Here is a 25,597-nt window from a genome sequence, read left to right on the forward strand (position 1 = left end):
TGTTTGTTTGCATTTAGCAATAGGAGGAAAAAAACAATGATACTCTAAAAAAAAATCCAGCCAAGCAGAAAACCGAGAAGAGCAGCAGCTGTAAGGAGAGACGTGTTCACCGGGCACAAATCAGTTTTCTTCCACCCTGCACTCTCCTTCCTTCTGGGTCACCAGAGGCCTGTCTGAGAGGCAGACACCACGGTGCTGGCAGTGACTATATGAGACAGACAGGAGGAAGAAGTAGTTCGTTGTTTGAGAAGAAACATTCCCTATGCTTTGCCTTACATCTAAAAAATACATTTAAAACAAAAAAAAAATTAAAAAGAAAAGGAAGGGAACAAATAGTTCTAGTGAAAGAAACTTGACAGGATACTACCAACTAGGTCATTTTATGCCAGTAGAAGCAATGTATTAATGGCACGTGTCTGTCATTTGTGGGTCTCTGGGACTAGGACTACCCTCTGGGAGGCATTTAGAGGCAGCATGGCTGGGGGAAAGGGCCCTCACATGGGCATCAGGAGGCTTCTAGCCAGATCCCTCCCTCTGACCAGCTCTCTGACCCCGAACAGCAGCCTCTGTTCTCTGACAATTCTTTCTCTTCTTAGACTAAAACGCTGCCATCCACCTTCAGAAGGAGGAATGACATCTCAGGGTGGCAGAGGGGGAGAGCTAGGACATCTGTAGGTGTAGACCTGTTAAAAGCGGGGAGTGGAAGGCCAGCCTCTGCCTTGGCCTTCATCCTTTCTGTGGAGGAGGAGGAGGTGAGTTCACCCACTGCTGGAGAAGCAGGTGCTCACGTGAAGAGGTCTGGAGGGGTGTCTGGGTGAGCAAACGGAGATCAGAAGACGCTGGCAAAGCCACAGTAACGCTGACAAGCGTAGACATGTACTGAACCTGACAAGCTCCTTGAGGTGGGTGGCAGCATTTCCCGGTATGTGGAGCTGGGAAATGGAAATCCTGCCGCAGTGGGGGTACGAGAGAGTGGGGTCAGAAAGAAGACCTGTGGTCAAAGGTGAAGACATACTGCAGAGTAGATTGCCTTATTGGAGATTCATGCTGCCTATTAGCACGTGAACGGCTCTGAGAAGTCCTGCTGTAAAGGAATAGGGGTAACTATGTATTTAATCTTGAACTTGTTGGGCTATAGAAACTTTAAAAATTATGTTTGTTGCTCTGGTCTGTGTGGGTCAGTGGCTAGAGTGTTGGTCCATGCACTGAAGAGTCTCTGGTTCAATTCCCTGTCAAGGGCACATACCTGGGTTGTAGATTCTATCCCCAGCACCAGTCGGGACATGTGCAGGAGGCAACCAATTGCTGTGCCTCTCTCACATCAATTTTTTTTTCTTTCTCTCTCTCCCTTTCTCTCTCCCTCCCTTCTTCCTCCCTCCCTTTTACTTTCTCTTTAAAAAAAATCAATGGAAAAATATCCTCAGGTTAGGATTAAGTATATATATTTGTTAAAATTTCACTGAACACAGTAGATAAAACATTGTTCTAGGGTATAAAATACAAGCTTCCTAAAAGGTATATAATGCCCTAAAGGATTGAGCTCCTGCCACTGCCTGCCTCAAACCTTATGTTTAGCATTCTTGAGCCCAATCACCTGGGCTCATCTCTGCCCACCCTGCACCGCCACAGTCTGCACGCCCCAGCCTGTCCTGCAATCTGCATGTCTCATGCTCACTGAAAGCACAAATGCTCTCTTTGCTTACAAATGCTCTCCCTCCTCCTTGACTGACTAATTCCTACCCGTTTTTTAAGATTTGTGTTAGCATCATCCAGGAGGCTCAGCCAGCATGTCTCAGGGCTTGAGCATCGACCTATAAACCAGGAGGACATAGGTTCAATTCCCAGTCAGGGCATATGCCTGGGTTGTGGGTTTGATTCCCAGTAGGGGCTGTTCAGGAGGCAGCTGATCAATGATTCTCTCTCATCATTGATGTTTCTATCTCTCTCTCCCTCATCCTTCCTCTCTGAAATCAATAAAAAAATATATTTTTTTAAAAAGAATCATCCAGGAGGACATGTTTATCAGGGATGTTAACTTTGAGGGGAATCATCTATTCAGAAAAATAACTCACTGATACATAGCAATATCCATCCTGTAGGTTGCTTTTTTTACATATTATCCCATTGAGTCCTTGCTTCTATTCTGCAAGGGAGACACTATCATTATCATCATTTTATAGGTGAGAAAATGAGGATCAGAAAGCCCAAGTGACTTACCCAAGATCACCCGGTTAAAAAACAGCGGAGGCAGGGCGTTCTCACTCCAAAGCCCAGGCCTGCCCACGTAGTGCGTATGTGAGTCATCAGGAAGAGAAAGACGCAAAGCATTGTATTAATCCCTGGGCAGTTTTAGGGCCAGAATGGTTTATCTTGGAAAGACAGTGCAGTGAAAAGGAAGAAAACAAGTACAAACTACGGGTTATAAAATAAGTCATGGGATTGTAACGTACAGCATAGGGAATATAGTCAGTGATATTGTGGTAACTATGTATGGTGTCAGGTAGGTACTAGACTTATGTGCGATCACTTCGTAAGGCATATAAATATCTAATCGCTATGTTGTACAACTGAAACTAATGTTACATTGTATGTCAACTGTAATTTAAAAATAAATTTAAAGATCAGTTTTCTGTTTTGATTACAGTTTGCACTATTTTATACTAGAGGCCTGGTGCACGAAATTCGTGCAGGGAGGAGGGGTTGTCCCTCAGCCCAGCCTGCACCCTCTCAAATCTGGGAACTTGGGGGATGTCCGACTGCCTATTTAGGCCCGATCCCTCTCACAATCCAGGACTGCTGGCTCCCAACCGCTCGCCTGCCTCTGCCTGATTGCCCCTAACTGCTTCTGCCTGCCAGCCTGATCACTCCCTAACCCAGTGGTTCTCAACCTTTCTAATGCTGTGACCCTTTAATACAGTTCCTCATGTTGTGGTGACCCCCAACCATAAAATTATTTTCGTTGCTACTTCATAACTGTAATTTTGCTACTGTTATGAATCATAATGTAAATATCTGTGTTTTCCGATGGTCTTAGGCAACCCTGCTAGTGGCTCTCAACCTGTGGGTCGTGACAGGTTGAGAACCACTGCTATAGAGCCTAAGACTATCGGAAAACACAGATATTTACATTACGATTCATAACAGTAGCAAAATTACAGTTATGAAGTAGCAACGAAAATAATTTTATGGTTGGGGGTCACCACAACATGAGGAACTGTATTAAAGGGTCACAGCATTAGAAAGGTTGAGAACCACTGAAAACAGTAAGTGACAGAGAGGGGGCAGGAATCCAGGCTCCCGGGGGACTGGCATCATTGCCATATGTTTGTATAAACAAAAGACTACCTTAAAGACAATTTTCTGCCCTGCCGGTGTGGCTCAGTGGTTGAGTATCGAACTATGAACTAAAAGGTCAAGGTTTGATTCCCAGTTAGGGCACATGTCCGCGTTTCTGGCTCAATCTCCAATAGGGGGCTTGTAAGATCAATGATTCTCTTTCATCATTGATGTTTCTATCTCCCTTTCCTTCCTCTCTGATATCAGTAAAAATATATTAATTTTAAAAAAGGATAATTTCCTGCCTGGTAGGCGTGGCTCAGTGGTTGAGCATCGACCTATGAACCTGGAGGTCACAGGTTCGATTCCCAGTCAGGGCACATGCTCAGGTTGTGGGCTCGATCCCCAGTAGGGGGCATGCAGGAGGCAACCTATTCATGGTTTCTCTTATCATGGATGTTTCTATCTCTCCCTCTCCCTTCATCTCTGAAATCAATAATAATAAAAAAAGATAATTGCCTGATATGAACACTACAATAGTAACAGTATAAAAATTGGAGTGGACAGGACCTGGGAGAGGATGTGCAAAATTAAAGCAGTTGTGGAGTTAGGTTGGGATTATGAGTAATATACCTTGACTTTTCTTCAATATTTAATTTACTACTTTTATGTTATATTTTCAATAGTGATGCTTAAGAAAATCTCACCTTAAGGACTTGTGTGCATCCGTATGAGCCTAACCAGTGGTCAAGGACAACAGGGGGGTGGGGGCATGCTTGGGGAGGGGTTTGGGATGGGAATGGGGGGATGAGGACAAATATGTGATACCTTCTAATCTAATAATAGACAAATATGCAAAATGACCGCACCTTCGCTATACCTAAGCCACGCCCACCAGCCAAGCCACACCCACCAACCAATCAGGACGAGTATGCAAATTACACCAACAAAGATGGCGGCTAATTTGCATATCAAGACAGCGTCAAAAGAAGCCAAGAGCTGCAGAAGGGAGTAAAGCTTCGAAGAAGCAAGCAAGCCAGGGGGGAGGAGAAGGGAGGAGAGAAGTCAGGGCCGGGGGTGAAGGGAAAAGCAGGCGGGCTGGTGGAGAAGGTGGGGCGGGTGACAAGGGCGGAGCGGAGGCGGGGTCGGGGGAGAAGGGAAAAGCAGGCGGGCTGGCGGAAAAGGCGGGGTGGGCGACAAGGGAGGAACGGAGGCGGGGTAGAGTGCAGCAGGAAATCCTATTGCAGGATTTTTCCTGCAACGGGAACGCTAATAATCAATAAAGAAATTTAAACAAAAAAACAACAAAAAAAGAAAATCTCAACTTTATAATAAGGCAACAACTGATAGCATTTGTTGAATTGCTGTTAAAAAGAAACAGAGGTAAAAAAATGTTCTTGTCTCTGCTCCTAGAAGACAGGAAGAACGTTCTTTAGGTCAGAGCAGCACCAGAGGCCCTCCCACAGGGGAGGCATTCCACCTGGGAAGCAAAAGGCCACTTGGGTATTAGTTGGGGACTCTATGTATGGGTTGAAGGCCACAGTTATGGGTGCCTTTTGTGACTTTGTTCGTGAAAATACAATTGAGTAGGAAGCAGAAGAAAGTAAGGAGCTGGGCTGGGGAAAAGGAGAGGGAGGCCAAGTTGCATATGATATTAGCTTCACAGCATTATCTTCAAACACTACTATTGCCATGGCTCCCACTCAGCTCTCATCAGCTGTCACCCTGACATCTCCAGCTGACACTTCGTCAGCAAATTCTGACCAAGGCAGATGCTATCTCAGGACATTCAGTGCCATCAGTGTAAGGACGTGAGTTAGACTTGCTGCCATAGGCTACAAGGCCCGGGGGCCCAAGGCATCATCATGCCCCCAAGTCAGTGCCTTCCCCTGAGTCCTGGATGTAGGAGAATGTTAGTAAAAGTCAAGTCTGACCAAATTAATTTCTGCTCTTAGAAGGTGGGGTAGTGGTCACCTGTAGGGTGTGTGGGTAGTGCCTGGAAGGGAGCAAGAATGAATTTCTGGCCCTGGCCGGTTTGGCTCAGTGGATAGAGCGTCGGCCTGCGGACTGAAGGGTCCCGGGTTCGATTCCGGTCAAGGTCATGTACCTTGGTTGCGGGCACATCCCCAGTAGGTGTGCAGGAGGCAGCTGATCGATGTTTCTCTCTCGTCGATATTTCTAACTCTCTATCCCTCTCCCTTCCTCTCTGTAAAAAATCAATAAAATATAGTTTTTAAAAAAAAAGAATGAATTTCTGGTTCTCTTAAGGGAGCAAGAATGAATTTCTGGTTCTCTTTCTTGATCTGGGTGTTATTTGGGTATATGTAGTTTGTGAAAATCCATTGAGCTATTGTACACTACTCTTCTGTATGTACATTATAATTCAATAAAAAAGTCAAAAGGAAAGAAGAAAGAAAGGGAGGGAGGGAAAGAGAATGGAGGAGAGAAAGAAGGAAGGGAGGACAGTAAAGCCGGATTGAGGAGTTTGAAGCTGGTTCAATAGGTAATTCTGTGCTTCTCTACATCGTTTAGACCTGGTATGACATGACAATAGCATTAGTATAGGAGGATTAGACTGTGAAGAGCAATTTAAAAATGGTGAGCTGAGGCAAGAATAGGAGGAAAGAGTTACAGTAGCCTCAGTCTGGGTGGTGATGATTTAGATTAGATCGGTATCCACCGTGGTGATGTTTAAAAGGGTAGCAGGATCATTAGCCACAAAAGGAGCCAGTTTCAAGGTGAGCTATTACATAAATGAAGCAATATGCAGCACATGCTGTTGGTTGCTTTACAATATTGCACAATATTACAACTTGCTTTGTTTAAATAGGAATCATAATTCTTGCAGGACCTGAGACAGCTCACTTAAATGTGCTAAACTCCACGGTGAGCTCCACAGCTCCAGGCCTGATGAGCCTCTCTTCCCAGGTATATGCCATTTGTCAGGAGGTACCGAGTGAGGACCTCCAAGGGACTCCTGGTAAACCGCGTGGGCCTTGCTTTTTATTTTGTTTTGTTTGGGTTTGTTTTTTAATACATGATGATAGATAAAACTACTAACCTTTTAGGACCTATTCAAAAGATTAATTTAATAGCTGAATATTTGGGATTGAAGAGAATGTTGTTTTCCAAAATATATAATTAAGATATTAAAGATTTAATCAAAGCTTGTCCTTCAGGAAATAATATGAAGAACATGTTAGCACAGGGTCCTTAGTAGAATTTAGATTTATGCAAATCGTCAATTTTCCATAATCCAAAATTAACAGCCTCAGAATGACACAAATTTGTTGAAATGTAATGCAAACTAAACATTTTTGTGCATCTTTCTAGAATTCAACAGAATGTTGACATCTAATTTCACATTATGCATCTCATTTAACTTCTCCGTGAAGAACCAACAGGCAGAAATAGATGAGTCGCTGACACATTGGCTTTTTGCAACTCCCAGAAGAAAAACAAAAGTTGCCAGAGATGAGGGAGGAGTTCATCTGGTTCACTAGTTTGCATAAATCCATAATTATGTACACAAGTAATTTGTATGTATTGTACTAACTGAATTATTATTAGTTAGCTAATTTCATTCAGTTCCTCAAAGCCTTGGAGAATTTTAGTTATAAGCTGGTTCTCTGCTCATTAGCATTGACCTCTATGGTTTGTTTATGTGGATTGTTTTTGGCCTCCTGCCCCCAGTTAACACCCCTTTGTTTCATAATCCATATTGTCATTGTGCCCTCTTGACCCAGAAGAGAGGCAGATGAATGGAAGTATTGATGCCAACTTTACAGCTTCTGTGAACAGGCAAGAGCCTAGTCACTTGGCTCTGATGTCTTTGGAAACAAAGAAGGAAAGAGAACTGAGCAGGTATTCAAGGCCTTCATGAACTCATCATTAAGCATTATAGCAGGTTAGTGATTACACTGTGCATGGCACATAGGATTCAAATTGTGACTTCTTCCCAGCAAAGAATGACAGGTGATTCTTAGCATGAATCCATTGTATTTCATTAGTTTACTGGAAGTACTAGAAATTATTTTCACTAGTTGGTGGTTCTTTTTGTTTATGATACATAGTAGAATAAATGTGGAAAGAAAGTCAGAGTAGGAGCTATTCTTTTCCCAGAAGAATTATAAATTGCTCAGGGTTTGGGTCCCAGCTCTACTTCCTAAACTTCCACTGTCCAAATGTGGTCACTAATAGTCATATGTGGCTGTTGAATACTTGAAATGTGGCTAGTGCAAATTGAGATTTTGAAGACTTGGTGTGAAAAAAAAAAGAATGTGAACTAATTCATGTTTAATTTTTATATTGATTACATGTCAGAAAGTTAATGTTTTGAATATATTGGCTTAAGTAAAATTAATTCCACTTGCTTCTTCTTACTTCTTTACATGTGGCTACGAGAGAATCTTGCATGACAAGTGTGGCTCACATTATGTCTATCGGACAGCACTGGTCTGTGTAGATGCAGTGAATCCTTTCTGAACAGCCCTGAGGCTCCCAGCCAAGACTCCTTCTTCATAGCTTCCCTTCACTGAGTAGGTCTGAGGACCAAGAAGGTGGCATTTTCGTTCCTAAGGTGACAGTTCTGCCAGTTCAAACTTGGCTCACAGCCAAAACGATGGCCTTGTTTCACATTGACTACATTTGCTATGCTTTCCAACACCCAACATAAGGGTTTTCAGAATGTACTTTTAATCCCATTTAACTTGGATTGGAGGCAGAGGGTTCAGTGGGGGGAAGAGGAGCAGATTGAAGAACAGGCAGGGGTGCCTCACTTATTTAAATTCACTAGGAAACAAAAATGCTTTTTAAAAATTATCTGATCATCTTGGACTGCTTAGACAAGTGATACACATAATTTAGGCAAAGGTGAATGAGAGAGTGAAAGATTCCTCATAGTAATTACCTGGATACTCACAGACTCACCATGATTCACCAAATCCAGAGATTACAAAATTCTTCTCTTGGGACTATAACTAACAAGGATCTATGAATTTGACTGAAAGTCAAATCACCTCTTATGAGACGCAGTGACAGGTCAGAGCCAGGGTCACACACAGGGGTGCCTCACTTATTTAAATTCACTAGGAAACAAAAATGCTTTTTTAAAATTATCTGATCATCTTGGACTGCTTAGACAAGTGATACACATAATTTAGGCAAAGGTGAATGAGAGAGTGAAAGATTCCTCATAGTAATTACCTGGATACTCACAGACTCACCATGATTCACCAAATCCAGAGATTACAAAATTCTTCTCTTGGGACTATAACTAACAAGGATCTATGAATTTGACTGAAAGTCAAATCACCTCTTATGAGACGCACTGACAGGTCAGAGCCAGGGTCACACACTGGGTGAGTGGCGCTGCTGTCTTTTGCTCCAGCTCTAGTGTGAAGGGTCAAGGTGAGACAGAGGACAAAGAAGACACTGATTTTCCACCAACAACCTGGGAAAGGATTTACCTTCGTGCAGGAAGAAAAAGGTATAGTCTCTTAAATTTAAGTATGGATTCATAGTCTTATATACACGATTAAAAAAAAAATCTCTGAAAACCAACAATTTTTTCAGAATTAATTTGAAGGCAAAACTGACCTGACTGATGTGAGGCTATTTCTGGTCTTTATCCCACTTAGTCTGATGCTCATACATTAAACTACAGACATGCTGGTATGTTTGGTGATGAGAGGTGTCACATCATATGTAACATAACTGAAATAGTTTACTTCCATGAAGTCCAAAGCATTTGGGGTTTTGAAACACCTCTAACCCCACGAATTTTAGGTAATGAGCCTCCTTATGGGATATCACAGCTCACAGGCAACGGAGTAACAGCTTCAGCTACTCAGGATTTCTCCTAACTCAGCCAATTTCCTAAAAGATACCTCCCCACCCCACCCCGTGCTCTCTCTAGTTCCTCATTCACACAATCCTGCCCTAACTTGAAGGTAATTTAGTGGATGATTTAGTGGTTGCTGGGTATGCTTCAGACACACTATGATAATTTGCATGCTGTCTCTTTATGATGTGGGCCCATCTTTAATGGTAAGCCTGCATGAAATTATAGTAATTAAATTTACCTTCTCTAAACTTACTAAAGCAGAAAAAGGTTATATAAGACCATTTTAGTATAACTACAAAAGAAAAAGAATCCCATGAGTTTTGAGAAGAGAGTACATGAGTGAAGGAGTTGTATTCTTTTTTTTTTTTTTTTTTTTTTTTTTTTTTAGTATATGTGCTGCCAAAGTGAGCACATGGTGTTGTATTCTTAAGATTATAAGTTATTTTGAGAAATTATGCAGCATTCTACTCTATTGGGAGAGCTTGATTGTCCTCCAATTTCTTATTAATCATAGTTTTGATTCATTTTCATAAAAGATTTCAAGATTTGGTTAGGAATTGACAACTGGAATATAAATAGATCAGATTTACCTTAACTAGGAAGTTAAAAAAAATCCTACCCTGTTTCTTTAACACTTTTAATTACCTGGCTTTGGTGAAAGCATCTATGGTTTCTTTCTTGGAAGTGTTTCCTTAGCGACTGCTCATACACCACTCCAGATGGATGCTGTGTATTTGTTACTGCTTACTGCCCTTTGGACCTACATTTCGTTTTGCAAGAGGATAGAACGTGCGAAAACTAATCAAACAGATGTATACTTTTCTTGTCTTAAAAAAAAACCTCTTCATATCTCTCTCCTGGGGAGTGAGTTAAATATGTAACTCTCTAAATAGTTTACCACATGCAGTGATTATAGTCAAACGTCTGTCCAATTACTATTTGTTTGCTTTGAGTACTATTGCTCTGGTATAAATTCACAACTCTGGTACAGTCAGCCTACATAACACACAAGACGTAATGCACCTTTCAAACCTTGTGCACTACGCAGAATTCCTACAGGCCAAGTTATCTGGCACCTCCTCATCCCTCCTGCCTGCATGGGGTCATTTTAGTCATGACTTGAAAATCCAAAAAATTACACCTTTATATATTATTGATTCATTAACATAGATTTATTATTATTTTTATGCCTTTGTCTTTTACATTTTGTAGAATATATAACTTGGAACTACGAACACACACACACACACACACACACACACACACACACACACAACAACAACAACAAAGAAAAAAAAGAAAATTCAGACTATGTTACTTACTGATCAGGGCTCCCCTACAACCTCAGGTCCCCTAAGAATGTCACACCTGAAGACTGTGTCACTTATAGCAGCCTGCTTCCCCTTACCCGGCAAGTTGAGACCCACCCCTGTGTTCCTTTTCTGAAAGTGCCTCTATCTTGACACCTTGTCTGTTTTCCCCTTGACACTACCACCCGGAGGCAGAGTCTTGCACGGCTCCCCCTGTCTCTTCCGGCTCTTACTCCAGCTGCAAATCAGGGTGTGGCTTCAAGGAAAGGGTCCTCAGACCATTTCCTCTGAGGACTTACACCATCTCACACCATCAGATGTGTTTCTGGGTAATGAGCTTTAATTTCCTCATTTAAAAAAAAAAGTGTCTTTCGCCATTAAACTCAATTCTCGTACCTTTGTGTTCTTCTTTTGGGAATGAATGTAACTGAGTGTGGTTTGATTGGGTCACCTATCCTAAACTCCACAGATGACCAGAGAAAAGGCACTCCCTGCATAAATAGATTATTTCCCCACGATGTATGAGACCTGTGGACTTTTATGGTGATGTTGGTGTTTTATTCTTGTTTCCTTTCTAATAGTTTTATTTCTGCTTGAGTTTATAAGCACATATGAAAGTTCTGTCCTCACTCAGGCCTTGGTAAGCAGCCCTTAAGTGGGCCTGTCTACACTTCCTGGTGAGTTTTCATGTGCCCCACCAGCACTGTGTTCACCCAGCTTGAACAATTGCATGTTCAAACGCTGAGCACCACAGTGGTTGCCCTGGGAGTGCAGTGACCTGAGGACTGAGCAAACCTTTGCTTACCTGAGAAGCTCTCTCAGTCTGGCAACAAAAATTCTCCACACATTCCTCTTCAATGGAAAGCTACAGACCGGTCTCCTTTATCCATTTGTTTATTTTCTGGATCACAAAGTTAACCTAAAGCTTCAAATAATAATTTTTGGAGAACACCAGTATTTTTTTTTTTTTGCAATGTTTACTTGGGATATAATTCCTATAACATAAAATTCACCATTTTAAACTGGTGTTTTAGTATATCCACTGGTTTTCAGTATATTCACAATATTGTGCAACTGTCACCAATATATAATTCCAGAACATTTAAATCACTCCAAAAAGAACTTCTGTACCTGTTAGCAGTCACTCTCCCCACCTCCTAGCAAGCACTAATCTACCTCCTCTCTGTATAGATTTGTCTATTCTGGATATTTCATATAAATGGAGTCATATAATATATACTAGAGGCCCAGCGCATGATTAAATCATGTGTGTGTAGGGTCCCCTAGGCCTAACCTGCCATCAGGGCCATGTCCACCGCCCTGCGAAGCCTCGCACACTCTGCGGACGCTGCTGGTGGCCCATGATGCTCCTCAGGCGCTGTCAGCACCCTGCGACATTCCAGAAGTCCCGACCCCCATGGTCTCTGCGGAACCCAGAAGTCCTGCCCGCAGCGGCCGATGCGGGACCCATCAATGCACCTCCTGGTGAGTCCGGTAGTTGGTCATGACGCTGTGACTGCGTCAGGACCAAAGGCCTTTTATGATATAGATGGCCTTTTGTGCTTGGCTTTTTTCACTTAGCATAATGCTTTTTAAGGCTAGTCCACGTTTATTCCTTTACCTAGCTGGATAATATTCCATTGTATGGCTATACCATATATTGTTTATCAGCTTATCAGTTGATAAACATTTATGTTGTTTCCACTATGGGTTAGTTTGAAATACTGTGCTATAAACATTTGCAGACAAGTTTTTGTGTGAACGTATGGTTTCAGTACTTTTAGATATACACCTAGAAGTGAAATTGCTGATTCATATGGTAACTGAACAAATGCAAAACTATTTTCCATAGCTGCACCTTTTTAAAAAAAAATATATTTTATTTATTTTTTACAGAGAGGAAGGGAGAGGGATAGAGAGTTAGAAACATCGATGAGAGAGAAACATCGATCAGCTGCCTCTTGCACACCCCCTACTGGGGATGTGCCCACAGCCAAGGTACATGCCCTTGACTGGAATCGAACCTGGGACCCTTGAGTCCACATGCCAACACTCTATCCACTGAGCCAAACCAGTCAGGGCTAGCTGAACCTTTTATAATATCAGCAGAAATGCATGGGAGTCCCAATTTCTCCACACTTGCGATTACCTCTCTTTTTAATTATATCCTTCCTAGTGGGTATGAAGTATATCTCATTGTGGTTTTGATTTGCATTTTCCTAGTGGTTATTACGTTGAGCATCTTTTTATGTGCTGTCATTTATTTTGTTTATCATTTTTGAAGAAATGTCTATTTCTAACCTTTGTCCATTTTTTAAAATTGGATTATTTGTCTTTTTATTATTGAGTTGAAAATTTCTTTTTATATTCTGGACACTAGACTCTTATCAGATATATTATTTGCAAATATTTTCTCCTCTTCAGTTCAATTTTTTATTGTGTCTTTTGGTGCACAAAGGGTTTAAATTTTGATGAGGTTAAATTTGTATATATACACTAGAGGCCTGGTGCACAAATTCGTGCACACGTGGGGTCTCTTGGCCAGGTTGGTAATCAGGGCAATCGGGGCAGTCTCACCCAGTCCCTATCAGGACTGGCCGGGGGTTGGGGAAAGGGAATGCAGGAGGTTGGCCGGCCACAGGAGGTTGGCTGGCCACAGGAGGTTGGCTGTGGGAGCGCACTGACCACCAGGGGACAGTTCCTGCATTGAGCGTCTTCCCCCTGGTAGTCAGTGCGTGTCATAGCTACTGGCCAGTCATCTGGTCATAACAGTCGCTTAGGCTTTTATATATATAAATTTGGTTGCTTATGCTTAGAGAACTCTTCTTAAAAAATTAAATCTATGGAAATGTGGAACCTTACTATATACTAGGTGTACCAGTTAATAATGGCGGATTTTGTAATCAAAGAAAACACAATGATTTCAAGAGAAGCATCAAAAGTGCTTTATTCAAAGTAATGTCCATTGCTAGCTATACATTTCCCCCATCTTTCAGGTAATTTGTGGATACCGTCCCAATAGAACTTTTCTTGTTTTGAGACAAACCATTCAGAGACCCAATTTTCCACTTCTTTGTATGTTTTGAAGTGCTGCTCAGAAAGTGCATGTACCATCGATCAGAACAAGTGGAAATCTGAAGGAGCAAGGTCTGGTGAATACGACGGGTGGGTTAATACTTCCCAGGCAAGATCTTTTAATGTATTTTTAACTGGTTTTGAAGTGTGTGATGGTGTGTTATCATGAAGCAAAATTATTTTGCTGTGTCTTCTGGCACATTCTGGTCGTTTCACGATCAAAGTGTGGTTCAAATTGATTATTTGTTGTCGGTAGAGATCAGTATTAATGGTTTCACCTGGTTTTAGAAGCTCATAATATACCACACCTTCCTGATCCCACCAAACGCAGAGCATTGTCTTCTTTCCAAAGCGATTTGGCCTTGCAGTCGATGTTGATGGTTGACCTAGATCAACCCATGATTTTGTGCATTTGGGATTCTCAAAATAAATCCACTTTTCATTGCCAGTCACAATTCAATGCAAAAAAGACTCTTTCATGCCATTGAAGCAACATTTTACTGATGACTTTTCGGTTTTCCATTTGTCTTTCGTTCAGTTGATGTAGCACCCATTTTCCTTTCTTTAAAATATTTCCCATTGCTTGTAAACGATCAGAAATTGTTTGCTGAGCAACGTTTAATCTTTCTGCAAGTTGTTTTTGAGTTTGACATGCATCTTCATCCAATAATGCTTGTCATAGTTGGTCTTCAAACTTTTTTGGTTGACCTGGACGTCTTTGTCTTTCACATAGAAATCATCACTTTTAAAGCATTTAAACCAGCGTTCACAAGTATCTTGAGATAGAGCATGTTCACCATAAGCTTCCCGAAGTACACGATAACTTTTTCTTCAAAATAAAGTAATGAATTAAAACTTCCCACAAATGCTCTTTTTTTTGGCATGAAATTTGACATTTTTTAAGCGTAAAAATATCTATGATGTTAACACCTTCAGCGAATTTGACATATGAAGTTTTGAAGCTTGCTGTCAATACAACAAAATAGCTTACATATCAAATCACATATATATCAACATATGTGTAACTCCATCTATCGAAAAAAAATCCGCATTATTAACTGGTACACCTAGTAAAATGGACAAAAAGTGAGCGGGCTCTGGTGGAGCAAAACTGGGAATCCCATATCTCTTATGACAAGAGGAAGCCTCCCACCTCCTCAGGCCTCTATGGCCTCTGATAAGGTTAAGAAAGCCTTGATGACTGATCTCTAAATATCAGTTTTTCACTCATAATCTTTCCTAGTGCCATACATAAAACATTATTTATGTTACTGTCTCTCAGGATTGGGAAAGAAAATAAGTCAATGAATATGGAAGAGTGTTTTGTGAATTTAAAGGGGCAGACAAAATGGAAGTCAGAGATCATAGACAATGAGTAAAAAGAATATTAAAGGTTATCTAGTCTAATGCCGTATTATGTAGATGTAGAAACTGAGGTCTTGAAGAGCAATTTCCATCATATTGTCTCTTGAAGATCACTAGGGATCCTTAAGACTCTTTCTGGGAGTCTGTGAGATTACAACTATTTTCACAATAATTGTAAGGCATTATTTGCCTTTTTGCTATTGTTAGTCCTCACACGAGGATATTTTTTCCATTGATTTTTAGAGAGAGTGGAAGGGTGGGGGAGAGAGAGGGAAACATCCATATGAGAGAGACACATCTATTGGTTGCTTCCCACCCACACCTGGACCAGGGCCAGGGATGGAACCTACAAGGGAGGTAAATACCCTTGACCAGAATCAAACTCATGACCCTTCAGCTCAATGCTCTATCCACTGAGGCAAACTGGCCAGGGCTATCTGTCTTTTTTTACACTTATTCTCTCACAAGTATACAACAGTTTTTCATTATGTTATTATTCTAATTGACTAATGGAACGTGTGCTTGCATATTCTCATGCTTTATAACTTTCTCAGATTTAATTTATAACAACGATCTAACATACATCTTATCTACCTACCTACCTACCTACCTACTTTCCTACCTACCTATCCAACTACCTATCTACCCCAGTGTTATAGTCGATTCAGGAAAGGTTGGGTAAAATGTTGTTAGAGAATAGGATAGTCTCAAAGAATCACTCTACAAATTACTAATTACAAAGGAAAAATGTTCTTTTGTATGGAGACTTCTAATGGTCACCACCTTAATCATTATCAAAATTAGCAGCACTATAATGCAGGATCCTGACATTATGTGCCCCCTGATGTAATGCAATAAGAAGCACACATTACTTACATAGTATTATTAAAAACTAGAGGCCCAGTGCATGAAATTCATGCATGGGGGATGGGGGGTGGGGGGGGGGGGCGGGGCGGGGCAGTGTGTCCCTCAGCCCAGCCTTCACCCTCTCCAATCTTGGACATCCCTCTCACAATCCAGAACTACTGGTTCCCAACTGCTCACCTGCCTGCCTGCCTGATTGCCCATAACCACTTCTGCCTGCCAGCCTGATCACCCCCTAACCACTCTCCTGCCAGCCTGGTCGCCCCCAACTGTCCTCCCCTGCAGGCCTGGTCACCCCCTACTGCCCTCCCCTGCTGGCCTGGTCACCCCTAACTGCCTTCCCCTGCAAGCCTGGTCGCCCCCAACTGCCCTCCCCTGCAGGCCTGGTCACTCCCAACTGCCCTCCCCTGCTGGCCTGATCGCCCCCAACTGCCCTCCCTTACAGGCCTTGTCCCTCCCAACTGCCCTCCCCGGTTGGCCATCTTGTGGTGGCCATCTTGTGTCCACATGGGGGTGGCCATCTTTGACCACTTGGGGGCGGCCATATTGTGTTGGAGTGATGGTCAATTTGCATATTACCTCTTTATTATATAGGATATTCACTAGTAACCTCAATCTAATCTTGAGAAAATAATCAGGAAAAATCAATATCATGGAACATTTTGAAAGAAAGCAAACTAACTGGAACTCTTTAAGAAAGTTAATGCCATGAAAAACAAAACAAATATGAACCGGCCCAAACAAATATATCAAGTAAATGTAAAGCATGGACTTTGATTGGATTATGATTTTTTAAAAGGGCAGATACGAAAGACGCTTTTGAACCATTGGACAAATTCTAATATGGGTCAAATATTAGATGGATTAATGTTAAGAGATTAGTGTTAATTTTTTAAGCTGTTTTAATGGTATTGTGATTCAGTAGGAGAACGTTCTTATGCTGAAGTATTTAGAGATGTAATGTTAGAATTCTGCAACTAACAAATCATTTGGTAGAAAAAAAGTCAGTTAAAAATATGTAGGGAGAAAAATAAAATTTATAGCAAAATATTAATCCCTGGTGAAACTAGGTAAAGATTTTATTGGTGATCTCATTCAGGAAAAAAACCCCAAAAAGTTTAAAAAATGTTTAGGGAAGAGAAATAAAGTATGGAAAGATATAACCTTTAATTAATCTAGGTGAAGATTGTGTGATATTTATTTTATTTTATTTTTTTCTGTTAATCCTCACCCAAGGATATTTTTTCCATTGATTTTTAGACAGAGAGTGACATCGATGTGAAAGAGACACATCAATTGGTTGCCTTTCCTGCACATGACTGATCCTTCAACAGAGGTAGGTGCCCTTGACTGGAACAAACTGGGACCCTTCAGTCCGCAGGCCAATGCTCTAACCACTGAGAAAACCGACTAGGGCCACACTTGTTTATTTTAGGAGAAATAAAATTTTATGGAAGACTGACCTTGTCATAGAGGCAGATAGGCTTATCTCACTAGTCATCAATATGTTAAATTCTCACCAATTTTCACTCAGAGTAGAGAGCACAGGCCTGCACCTTCTCTTCTACAGGAAGGCTTAATAGTGGATGTGATGTATTGTGCCTGATTGTAAGAAGCAAAAACAATTGTATGAACTCAGCAATTCCATTCCCTTCCACTCCATAATTCTACTGATCCTCGACCTGTATTTTCATCCAGAAAGTTTTAGCTCTCAAGTTTGCCACGATCACTTTAGTTTGTACCCTACATACTAAAAATTAAAAATAATAAAAGACCCAAGAGGAAGCCATCTTTGTCCTGATCCAGCATCTGACTCACCCTGCCCATCTAATTGCTAGCGCTACAAGTCAGTTCACCACCTGGCATCCATCTGGCCATTCTTCTTTCTTGTCTGGTGACACATGGCTGTCTCCTTCCTTAGCATGACCCTCTTCTTTCTTGATCTCTGGTCAGCTTGTGACTGGCAATTCCAAAGACTCCGTACTTAGCCTGCATCTCTTGGTTTCCAGTGTCTGTCTTGTTTTGAATATTGTTAACCCAGTGTTTTTTGTTGCTGCATTATTCTCCTGGATATGAGTTACTTAAGTAGATCTCTTCTTACCTGTAGCAACCATGGGAGAAGCCCATATCTGACTGTCCTGACCCAATAGCTACTCTGTTTAGGGCAGTACCTCTGTTTGGTCAGAGATATCACAGCTCTCCTTGTCGAGTAGGAGCCTCTCAGGTTAGAGCAGAGCAGGCAGGATGCAGTGGTGAAAAGAGTGATAGACTAGGAATCAGAGGCCTTGGGACTTGGCATTAAGCCCTGCAATGTCAGAGCTGGAAGGGACTTAGAAATAATATAGTTAAAGCCCATTATTTCATTAAAAGAGGGGACTGATGTCCAGAGAAGTGTGTCTTGCTTACATCACAGGGCTATGTAGTGGCAGAATTTGTATGAAAATCTCATCCTTGATGCTAGTTTCTTGGTCTCTACTCATAAACAGTACGACCTTTCACCAATAGATCTTTCCATGTCTCAGAGCCACAGTTTCCTCATCTCCCCTAAGTGGACAGTAATACCTTTCCTATATGTCACAGGTTGTTGTGAGAATCAAATAGGATCATATATGTAGAAATAACTTAAAAAGCCTTATTTTATTAAGGTATAACTAACATATAATTATAAAGTCTTAAGTGCTACATAAATGCAATCTAATACACAGGTTTTCAGTAGCATTCTTGACATGTTAGAAGTATTTAGTTATGTATCTTATTTTACTTATGCTTAGCTACATGTTAAAGGAAGAGAGAAACAAATACACGTCGTCCAGGTAAGATTAGACTTAAGTTATCTGAGATTTTGAAGACTAGTAAACTTTACTGCATTTTTCATGATTACGCTATTGTTTTTCTCTTAATCTATAAGGTGAGTTCAATGAAATTACATATATACAATTAATTTTTGTATATTTACTTTGATCTCAAATAATTTGTGTAATTTGAAGGAAATGGAAAGTAACCAGAATCAAAAGTTTGTCTCAAGCATCTGAGGGTTTAAAACATTATGGAGTAGAGGCAAGGGCACAAGATTTGGATTGAGAGGCTTAGACTTAAGAAGGCTTGGATTTCTGTAACTTGGGTAAGCCTCTCATCCTCTCTCAGACCACTACCGTATCAGAAAAGGAAAATGATAACATGCCTGTCTCCCCGGGCCCTTATGAAGTCAAGAAAATGTACCTGAAAGAGTTCTATAGACTCTAGCGCAGCGTTCAAACTTCTACTTGAGCTGGCAGATAGCTTTAGTTTCTGTGTATACTGTTGGCCCGCACAGTGCTGTAACATTTTTTACCTGCTTGCTAACCTTTTTAAAAGAGAGATTTCATATGAAAACCTGAATTTCTGTCTCCTCTTATCTGTCCTGAACTGACATTCCTGGGAACACAACCATCAGGACCATCCACCTGCCCTGGAGACCAGGCGGCAGCTGAGGCTGACCATTGGGCCTGCCTCTTGTTTTTATTACACTGGAATTTTTCTAGTAACAGAATGAAGAGGAAAGTGAAGCATTTCTTAGATTCATGTCTTTAGGAAACATTAGAAAATGAAAACTAGACAGAGAGGATCACACACAGCTCAGAAAAAACAACAGGAAGTATGTTTATTTGCAGAAGCTATGAATGTGCTCACATGTTTAATATGCAGATAAAGTATATCTGTATTCAAAGCATGTCCTAAGATGCCTTTATAAAAAAAACAAAAACAGCTTGAATAGTGTGATGCTTGCTCTAACCTGTTATACAATGCTAGCAAGTATTTTGTCAGCATCCACTCAGCTATTATTTAGTCTCCCTCTTCTCTTCTATTTAGCAGAATATGAATTGCTTTATGGTCATTAATTCCTCTGCGACCTGGAAGCACTCTATCATAAGATTTTGCTGTATTATCTAATACATTTCGGGTGTCTACAACCTCAGTATGAATTGCTTATTTTAAATCTCCCCATATTTCCAGCCTTAGATTCAAATTCATATTAGGGAATATGAATTTAAGGAACAAAAAGGTAGGCCATAGCTTAGTATATTCACCATCTGATATAAGATGTAAAAATGGACTCATAGCATGAGATCGATTATAAAGTCCAGAAGCCAGCCAGTTTGAATTTCCTCCTAGAAGATAACACTATTGGATTTTAGCACCTTCCTTGCAGGTCTTAAATTATAATTTTACTTAATGGCATTTAAACACATATCCAAACCCCCAGAAGAGAGCCTCAGAGTTACCTTTGGGCCATCCTTTTGTTTCATCTTGCACATTAACTTAGCTACGATACTTCACAAATTCTACTCTCAAATGTCCTAGAATCTGCGTCATTTTTCCAACATCATTGTCAAATAACATTGCAATAATTTTTAAAGATTTCTCCCTGTCTTTCCCCACCCATTGTATTATTTATATTGTCTATGTATTTACATTTTACACACACACACACACACACACACACACACACACACACACACACGCACGGCATAGCCACCTCTCTTGTTCCCGTGGTCTTCTATTGTCTGATGAGGTTCAGAGTTCTTAATCTTCCCATGGCACTTTCAAGAGCTGGGCCTTTGTGTATCCCTTTAACCTCAACTTTGATTATTTTATACCCCATTCAGACTCCACTCATTCATTCATGAATTTCACAAATATTTATTGAATGTCTATAATATGTCGAGTGTTATTCTGGGTTCCGAGGACACAGCAGTGAACAAAACAGACACAAATCTCTACCCTCTGGAGCTTATATTTTGGGAATGGGCTGTAGGTAGCAGATAATAACCTAAGTATGTAGAATATAGAGTGTGTTTGATAGTTATATATGGCACGAGAAAAATTAAAAAGAAGAGAATAAGGTCTAAGAGGAAAGATTGCAATTTTATGAGGGTGATTAGGTAGATCTGTTGAGAAGGGTCATTGAATAAAACTGGAGGGGGCAGAGCAAGCATGTCTGCAGGAGGCTGGAGGAAGTGCTAGGATCCTTTGGGTGAAGAAGAGTGGGCCAAAGGGCAAGTAGAGGAAAGGTATGCAGGTTGAGGGGAGGGAAAGCATCAAGTCATTGAGGGCCTTGGTCAGCCACAGAGAGGGTTTTAGCTTTTATGCAGAATGAAATGGGGGCCACTGGGGAGTTTTGAGCTGGAGAACTACATGGTCTATCTCACCATATAAACAGATTACTCTGTCTGCTATGCTGAGAATAGATTGAAGTGGGGCAGTTCTGTGAGAGATGATGTTGGCTTGGACCAGGGTGGAGCAATAGAGCTGGAGAGAATGATCAGGTTCTGGATCCTTTCAGTGGAGCCAAAAGATTTGTTAATGCTCTGGATTGGGGAATAGAAAGGATTCAATAGTGACTCCCAGGCACTTGGTTTGAGCAACTGAAGGATGGGTTTGCCATGAACTAAGAAGAGAAAGACCATGGAGGAGCTGTGTGTGTGTGTGTGTGTGTGTGTGTGTGTGTGTGTGTGTGTGTAGGAATAAGAAGCCCAATTTGGGATGTATTTAGTTTAAGATGCTTACTAGAAAGCCAAGTGGACATGGTGAGTAGACAGAGGCAGTTTGAGATCTGTGTCCTCCATACCCCAGAGCAGGAGTGTTCTTGTCTTTCCCTCAAAACCTCATTTTTTCCGGGTTTGTATGCTGTTTGAACTTGCTTAAATGTACTTTCTTCTTGGCCTCCATTTTACCACTTATTGCATTGCATTGTAATTATTATTTTAGCTTTTCTGTTTTTTTCCACTATACTGTCCTGCTATTCATCCTCAGCATAATGTCTGATACAAAATAATAAAAAGTTCATTGAATAATTGAAATCTGTGGGGGCCATAATCTTCTATATTCAGTTGTTAAATTTCTTGATAGATGCTACTATTTTTTCTCTCCAACAAAAAGAGCTGTTTGGCACATATTGTTTTAATCAATGTGAATTAAATTCTATTTTTGTTGATGTGCTTTTTTTTCATATTCCCTTGGGCGTGCAATTTATCAAGCATGAGTAATATCTGGCACACAGTCTCTAATAGCTTCCTTTTATTATTAGATCAATGGTAGTCTGAGTTATCGAGAAAGGAAATATCTAGAAAGAGAATGCCCGATTCCTTGAAAATGGTGCTAAAGGGAAGACATGACAGTATAAAACCATTAACCATGAAATTGCTTTGGGGCACTTGAATCCTCCTTTATGGAAACTTGGAATCATTCTTAAAGTACATTTTCAGCCAGTGGATGCATTTTGTGTGTCTTTCTTTATTTAAATGTTTGGCATATTTTACAAGACACATTAAGGAAAAATCCTCATTTTAACAAACATTTTCCCTCATCCTGCTCTACCTTTCCCAGCCCACCAATCCCTCTCCACAGCCTAACCCAGTGAATAGCTATTTTCCCTATTTTTTCATACACTTGTCTAAGCACTAATAAATATTTATATTTATGTCTATCCTCTAAATAGGACCCTACTGCATAGTTCTTTCTATCACATAGTTTTCTTTCAGTTAACATATTTTAAACATTTTAAACAATAATATTATGTGTGCTAATACAGTTCAATATACTTTTTTCTTGTCAACAGCTCCATAACATGCCACTGTATAGATGGGCCATAATGTAATTAAAAATATCTTACTGTTGGGCATTGAGTATTGGATGTTTAATGTTGCAACAAAAAATTCTGCAATGAACAACTTTACCTATAGATACATATATAGATACATAAGCATCAAGTGCCTGTAATATACATATATAAGTATATATACACTTAATGGCCAGATTATTATGATCTCTGAATGCATAATAATCTGGCCACTCAGTGTATATCCTATATAATAAAAGGCTAATATGCAAATTGCCCCCTCGACCAGGAGTTCGACCAGCAGGCAGGCTGGCCAACCGCCCATGTCCCTGCCCCCTGGCCAGGCTGGCCGGACCCCACCCATGAACGAATTCATTCACTGGGCCTCTAATATGTATATACTGAGTGGCCAGATTATTATGCATTCAGAGATCATAATAATCTGGCCACTCAGTGTATGTATATATAGATATATATGTGTATATGTGCACAAAGTTGTTGATACATATATGAAAATTTTCTGCAGGATGCTTTTCAAAAGGGCATTTGCTGTTAAAATTTTTGACATAAAATTGACAACTCTGAGAAACCCAGCAAGATAGACACCCTGGTGTCCACAAACACATGCTGTACAAAATTTAATCAGGACCCAGATTTCTATTATGGAAGCCTCATTAACCAAGCCACCTACACTCATTTTCGAGATTTCTGGCTGGCCAAAAAGCCAGCAGCAGATGTTGACCTTGCAAAGGTTAACTTAATAGAGTTGAATTTGATTCAGATTCAATCACTGCTTCCACGGCCGTTCTGGGGGCCAAGTGGTAGACCGTAGAGGTGATGTCATGGTGTTTCATTGCATGGTTGCTGCTCAAGCATGACTCACACCTATGCCCTGAAAGACTCCATTGTCGTTTCACTCCTGGGTGGAGCGGGGATTGGACTCACTCACTGACTCAGTCCAACAGCACACCCTCAACTATGCGATGGAACTGCCATGTGGGAACTTTAACTCCTTCACACCCTCCTCTCCAGCAAGTAGGTATAGGGACAGGGAGCCCCAATCCAGGATGGGTTTTGCTGGGTAGAATACAGCTTATTCTTGGGGTCCTCCATCCCTCCTCCCACCTCCCCTACCCCCACTCCCACTCGCCAGCTCCCTAATGGCACTTTAAATGCAAAAGGATCATTTAAGTTTAATTCAACAAGCATGGCATGAGTAATATTGTGACTAAATATTTCAGTTAAATCTATGTGCTCAATTATAGCTGTATAATTTATCTATGAATAAATCATTCCAGGGCAAGTGCAGCTTGAGCCTCAGTCCTTCCTGACAGGGAGATGGTTCCCCAGCCGGGGTGAGCAGGCTTCATGTTGAGGTTGGGTTCCTGACCCTCTGCTAAAGCTCCGTGCTTTCCTTGTTGCTTCCAGAGTCACTTATTTGCAGGCTCTGGTTGTTGACATGGTTATGAACGTTACAAGACAAATTCCCTTTGCCAATTCATGATCTTTTACTTCATTCCTTTACTTTCTCCTTCCTTTCAAGAAATGCCGCTGCTTCCCCCAAAATATTCCCTTTTCTCCTCCTCTTTCTTGGGGTGTCAGCATCTGCATTAAGTCAATGTCTTTGTCTATGTTTGTTCAGATCTTTCTATCTCTCCAGAGCTTTTGGGAGGACTAGCTCTTTTTGTAGTGGGAGAGGCTATTTCTCTGCCAATTAGAAAACCTCATTCGTGGGTTAGGAAAGACTAGCTTCAGGGACAGTCATGAGGAAGACTGCTCCCTCCCCAACACACACACACACACACACACACACACACACACACACACACACACACATTTCTGCATCATAAAAACCACTTGAAACTGGCAGAAAGATCCCCTCAGCATCTTCCCTCTTTACCCTGCACTGCATCCTCAGGCTGTCCTGAGGTTTGGGGTGTCAGCAGATGGGAGGGATGGCGCAGACATGATCGAGTAGAAGCAGTGAAGCAGGAAGGATGTATGTTTGTTTCATTATCTGGGTAGAATGTTATTACAGGTGGGACTGGGACAAGAAGGCTATTCTGTTCCCTTGGTGAGGTGCTTATTCTGAGCCACATTTTCCAGTTTTAGCTTCTTCTCCGAAATCCTTCCAAATTGGTGAGTTAGAAGCAAAATATGCCATCTACAGGCACCATTTTTTATTCTACCCTCATCTCTTCATTCTATGCTTTGAACATGCAGCTTGTCAAGGAGAAGTAGTGGTACAAACGTGCTGTCTCTCACCACTCGCTGACTCTTACTCTCACACCGAAGCTCAGTGCAGGGGAAGGAGATCTTAACAGGAGACCTGGACTGTGGCAGCGAGTCTGCCATGTTCCAGCTGGATGGCCTTGAGGAGGGGCTTTAACCTCTCTTGCTCTCCTGGCATAACTGTCTGAAGGCAGCAGGCTGGCTCCAGCCTCTCAAGGTGCCTTCTATTTCTAATGCCTATGAACCAAGCACTTAGTTTAATTTGTTACTGCCCTCATCCCCCCAAGAAAAAAAAGGGAAGTACCAATAAGTGGTCACTCAAGTCCCACGAGGAAAAGAAGATTACACTAATGGAAAAGCTGCTGCAAGTTAGACCAGATGACCCCCAACCCTGGCATTTCTTAAGTATATCACTTTTACTTGGAAAGGATGGCATAATAGAGGGGAGGTGGGATCATGTAACAGGTGATTTCTAAAACATAATACTGAAGAGGAAAGGAAGTTGAAGAATATGTATAATAGCATGAGGTAAAATGTAAAGTATGCAAAGCATAATTAGGTATTGTTTTGATAACCTATATGTGTAGGAAAGTATAAAAATGGCATCCGGAAAAGTACATACCAGATTCTTGATAGTAGTTGTCTCTGGGGAAGGAAGGTGAGGAGATGGATCTGTGGAGAGAGACAAGGAGGACTTCAACATTATTCATAATGTTTTATTTCTTCTGTGAAAAATGTCATTAAAAATTGTTAATATTTGTTAATTACGGCTATTGGGTGCAATGAGTGCTGTGCTGGAGCTGGAGTGGGTCGTGCGCACCTCTCCCCAACTCCCCATGCAATGACGTCACCACGATAGCTTGAAACTGATAGTGGAAGTATTTACACCACAGAAGCACCAAGTGCTACAAATCAGAACCTTTTCTTTCCCCGCTGAAGGGTCTGCTGTTCACACTGACCAGCACACCGATGGGTACAATGTCTCTATTAAATGAATCTTCACACTTTTTAATGATTTGTGTATGACATCGC

At 41.1% G+C, this 25,597-nt stretch overlaps 1 long non-coding RNA gene across 1 annotated transcript in view; it reads right to left on the minus strand.

The window, feature by feature from the left end:
• LOC129149993 (uncharacterized) overlaps window positions 1–25,204 on the minus strand; it is a 33,973-nt gene extending 8,769 nt beyond the window's left edge. Inside the window, exon 1 of the long non-coding RNA XR_008556772.1 lies at window positions 25,188–25,204. This is a non-coding gene — a long non-coding RNA (uncharacterized LOC129149993). The remainder of the gene's footprint in view (window positions 1–25,187) is intronic.
• Between the last annotated feature and the right edge of the window lie 393 nt (window positions 25,205–25,597).

This window comes from Eptesicus fuscus, chromosome 8 (assembly GCF_027574615.1).
Source record: "Eptesicus fuscus isolate TK198812 chromosome 8, DD_ASM_mEF_20220401, whole genome shotgun sequence".
Classification (NCBI taxonomy): Eukaryota; Metazoa; Chordata; class Mammalia; order Chiroptera; family Vespertilionidae; genus Eptesicus; species Eptesicus fuscus.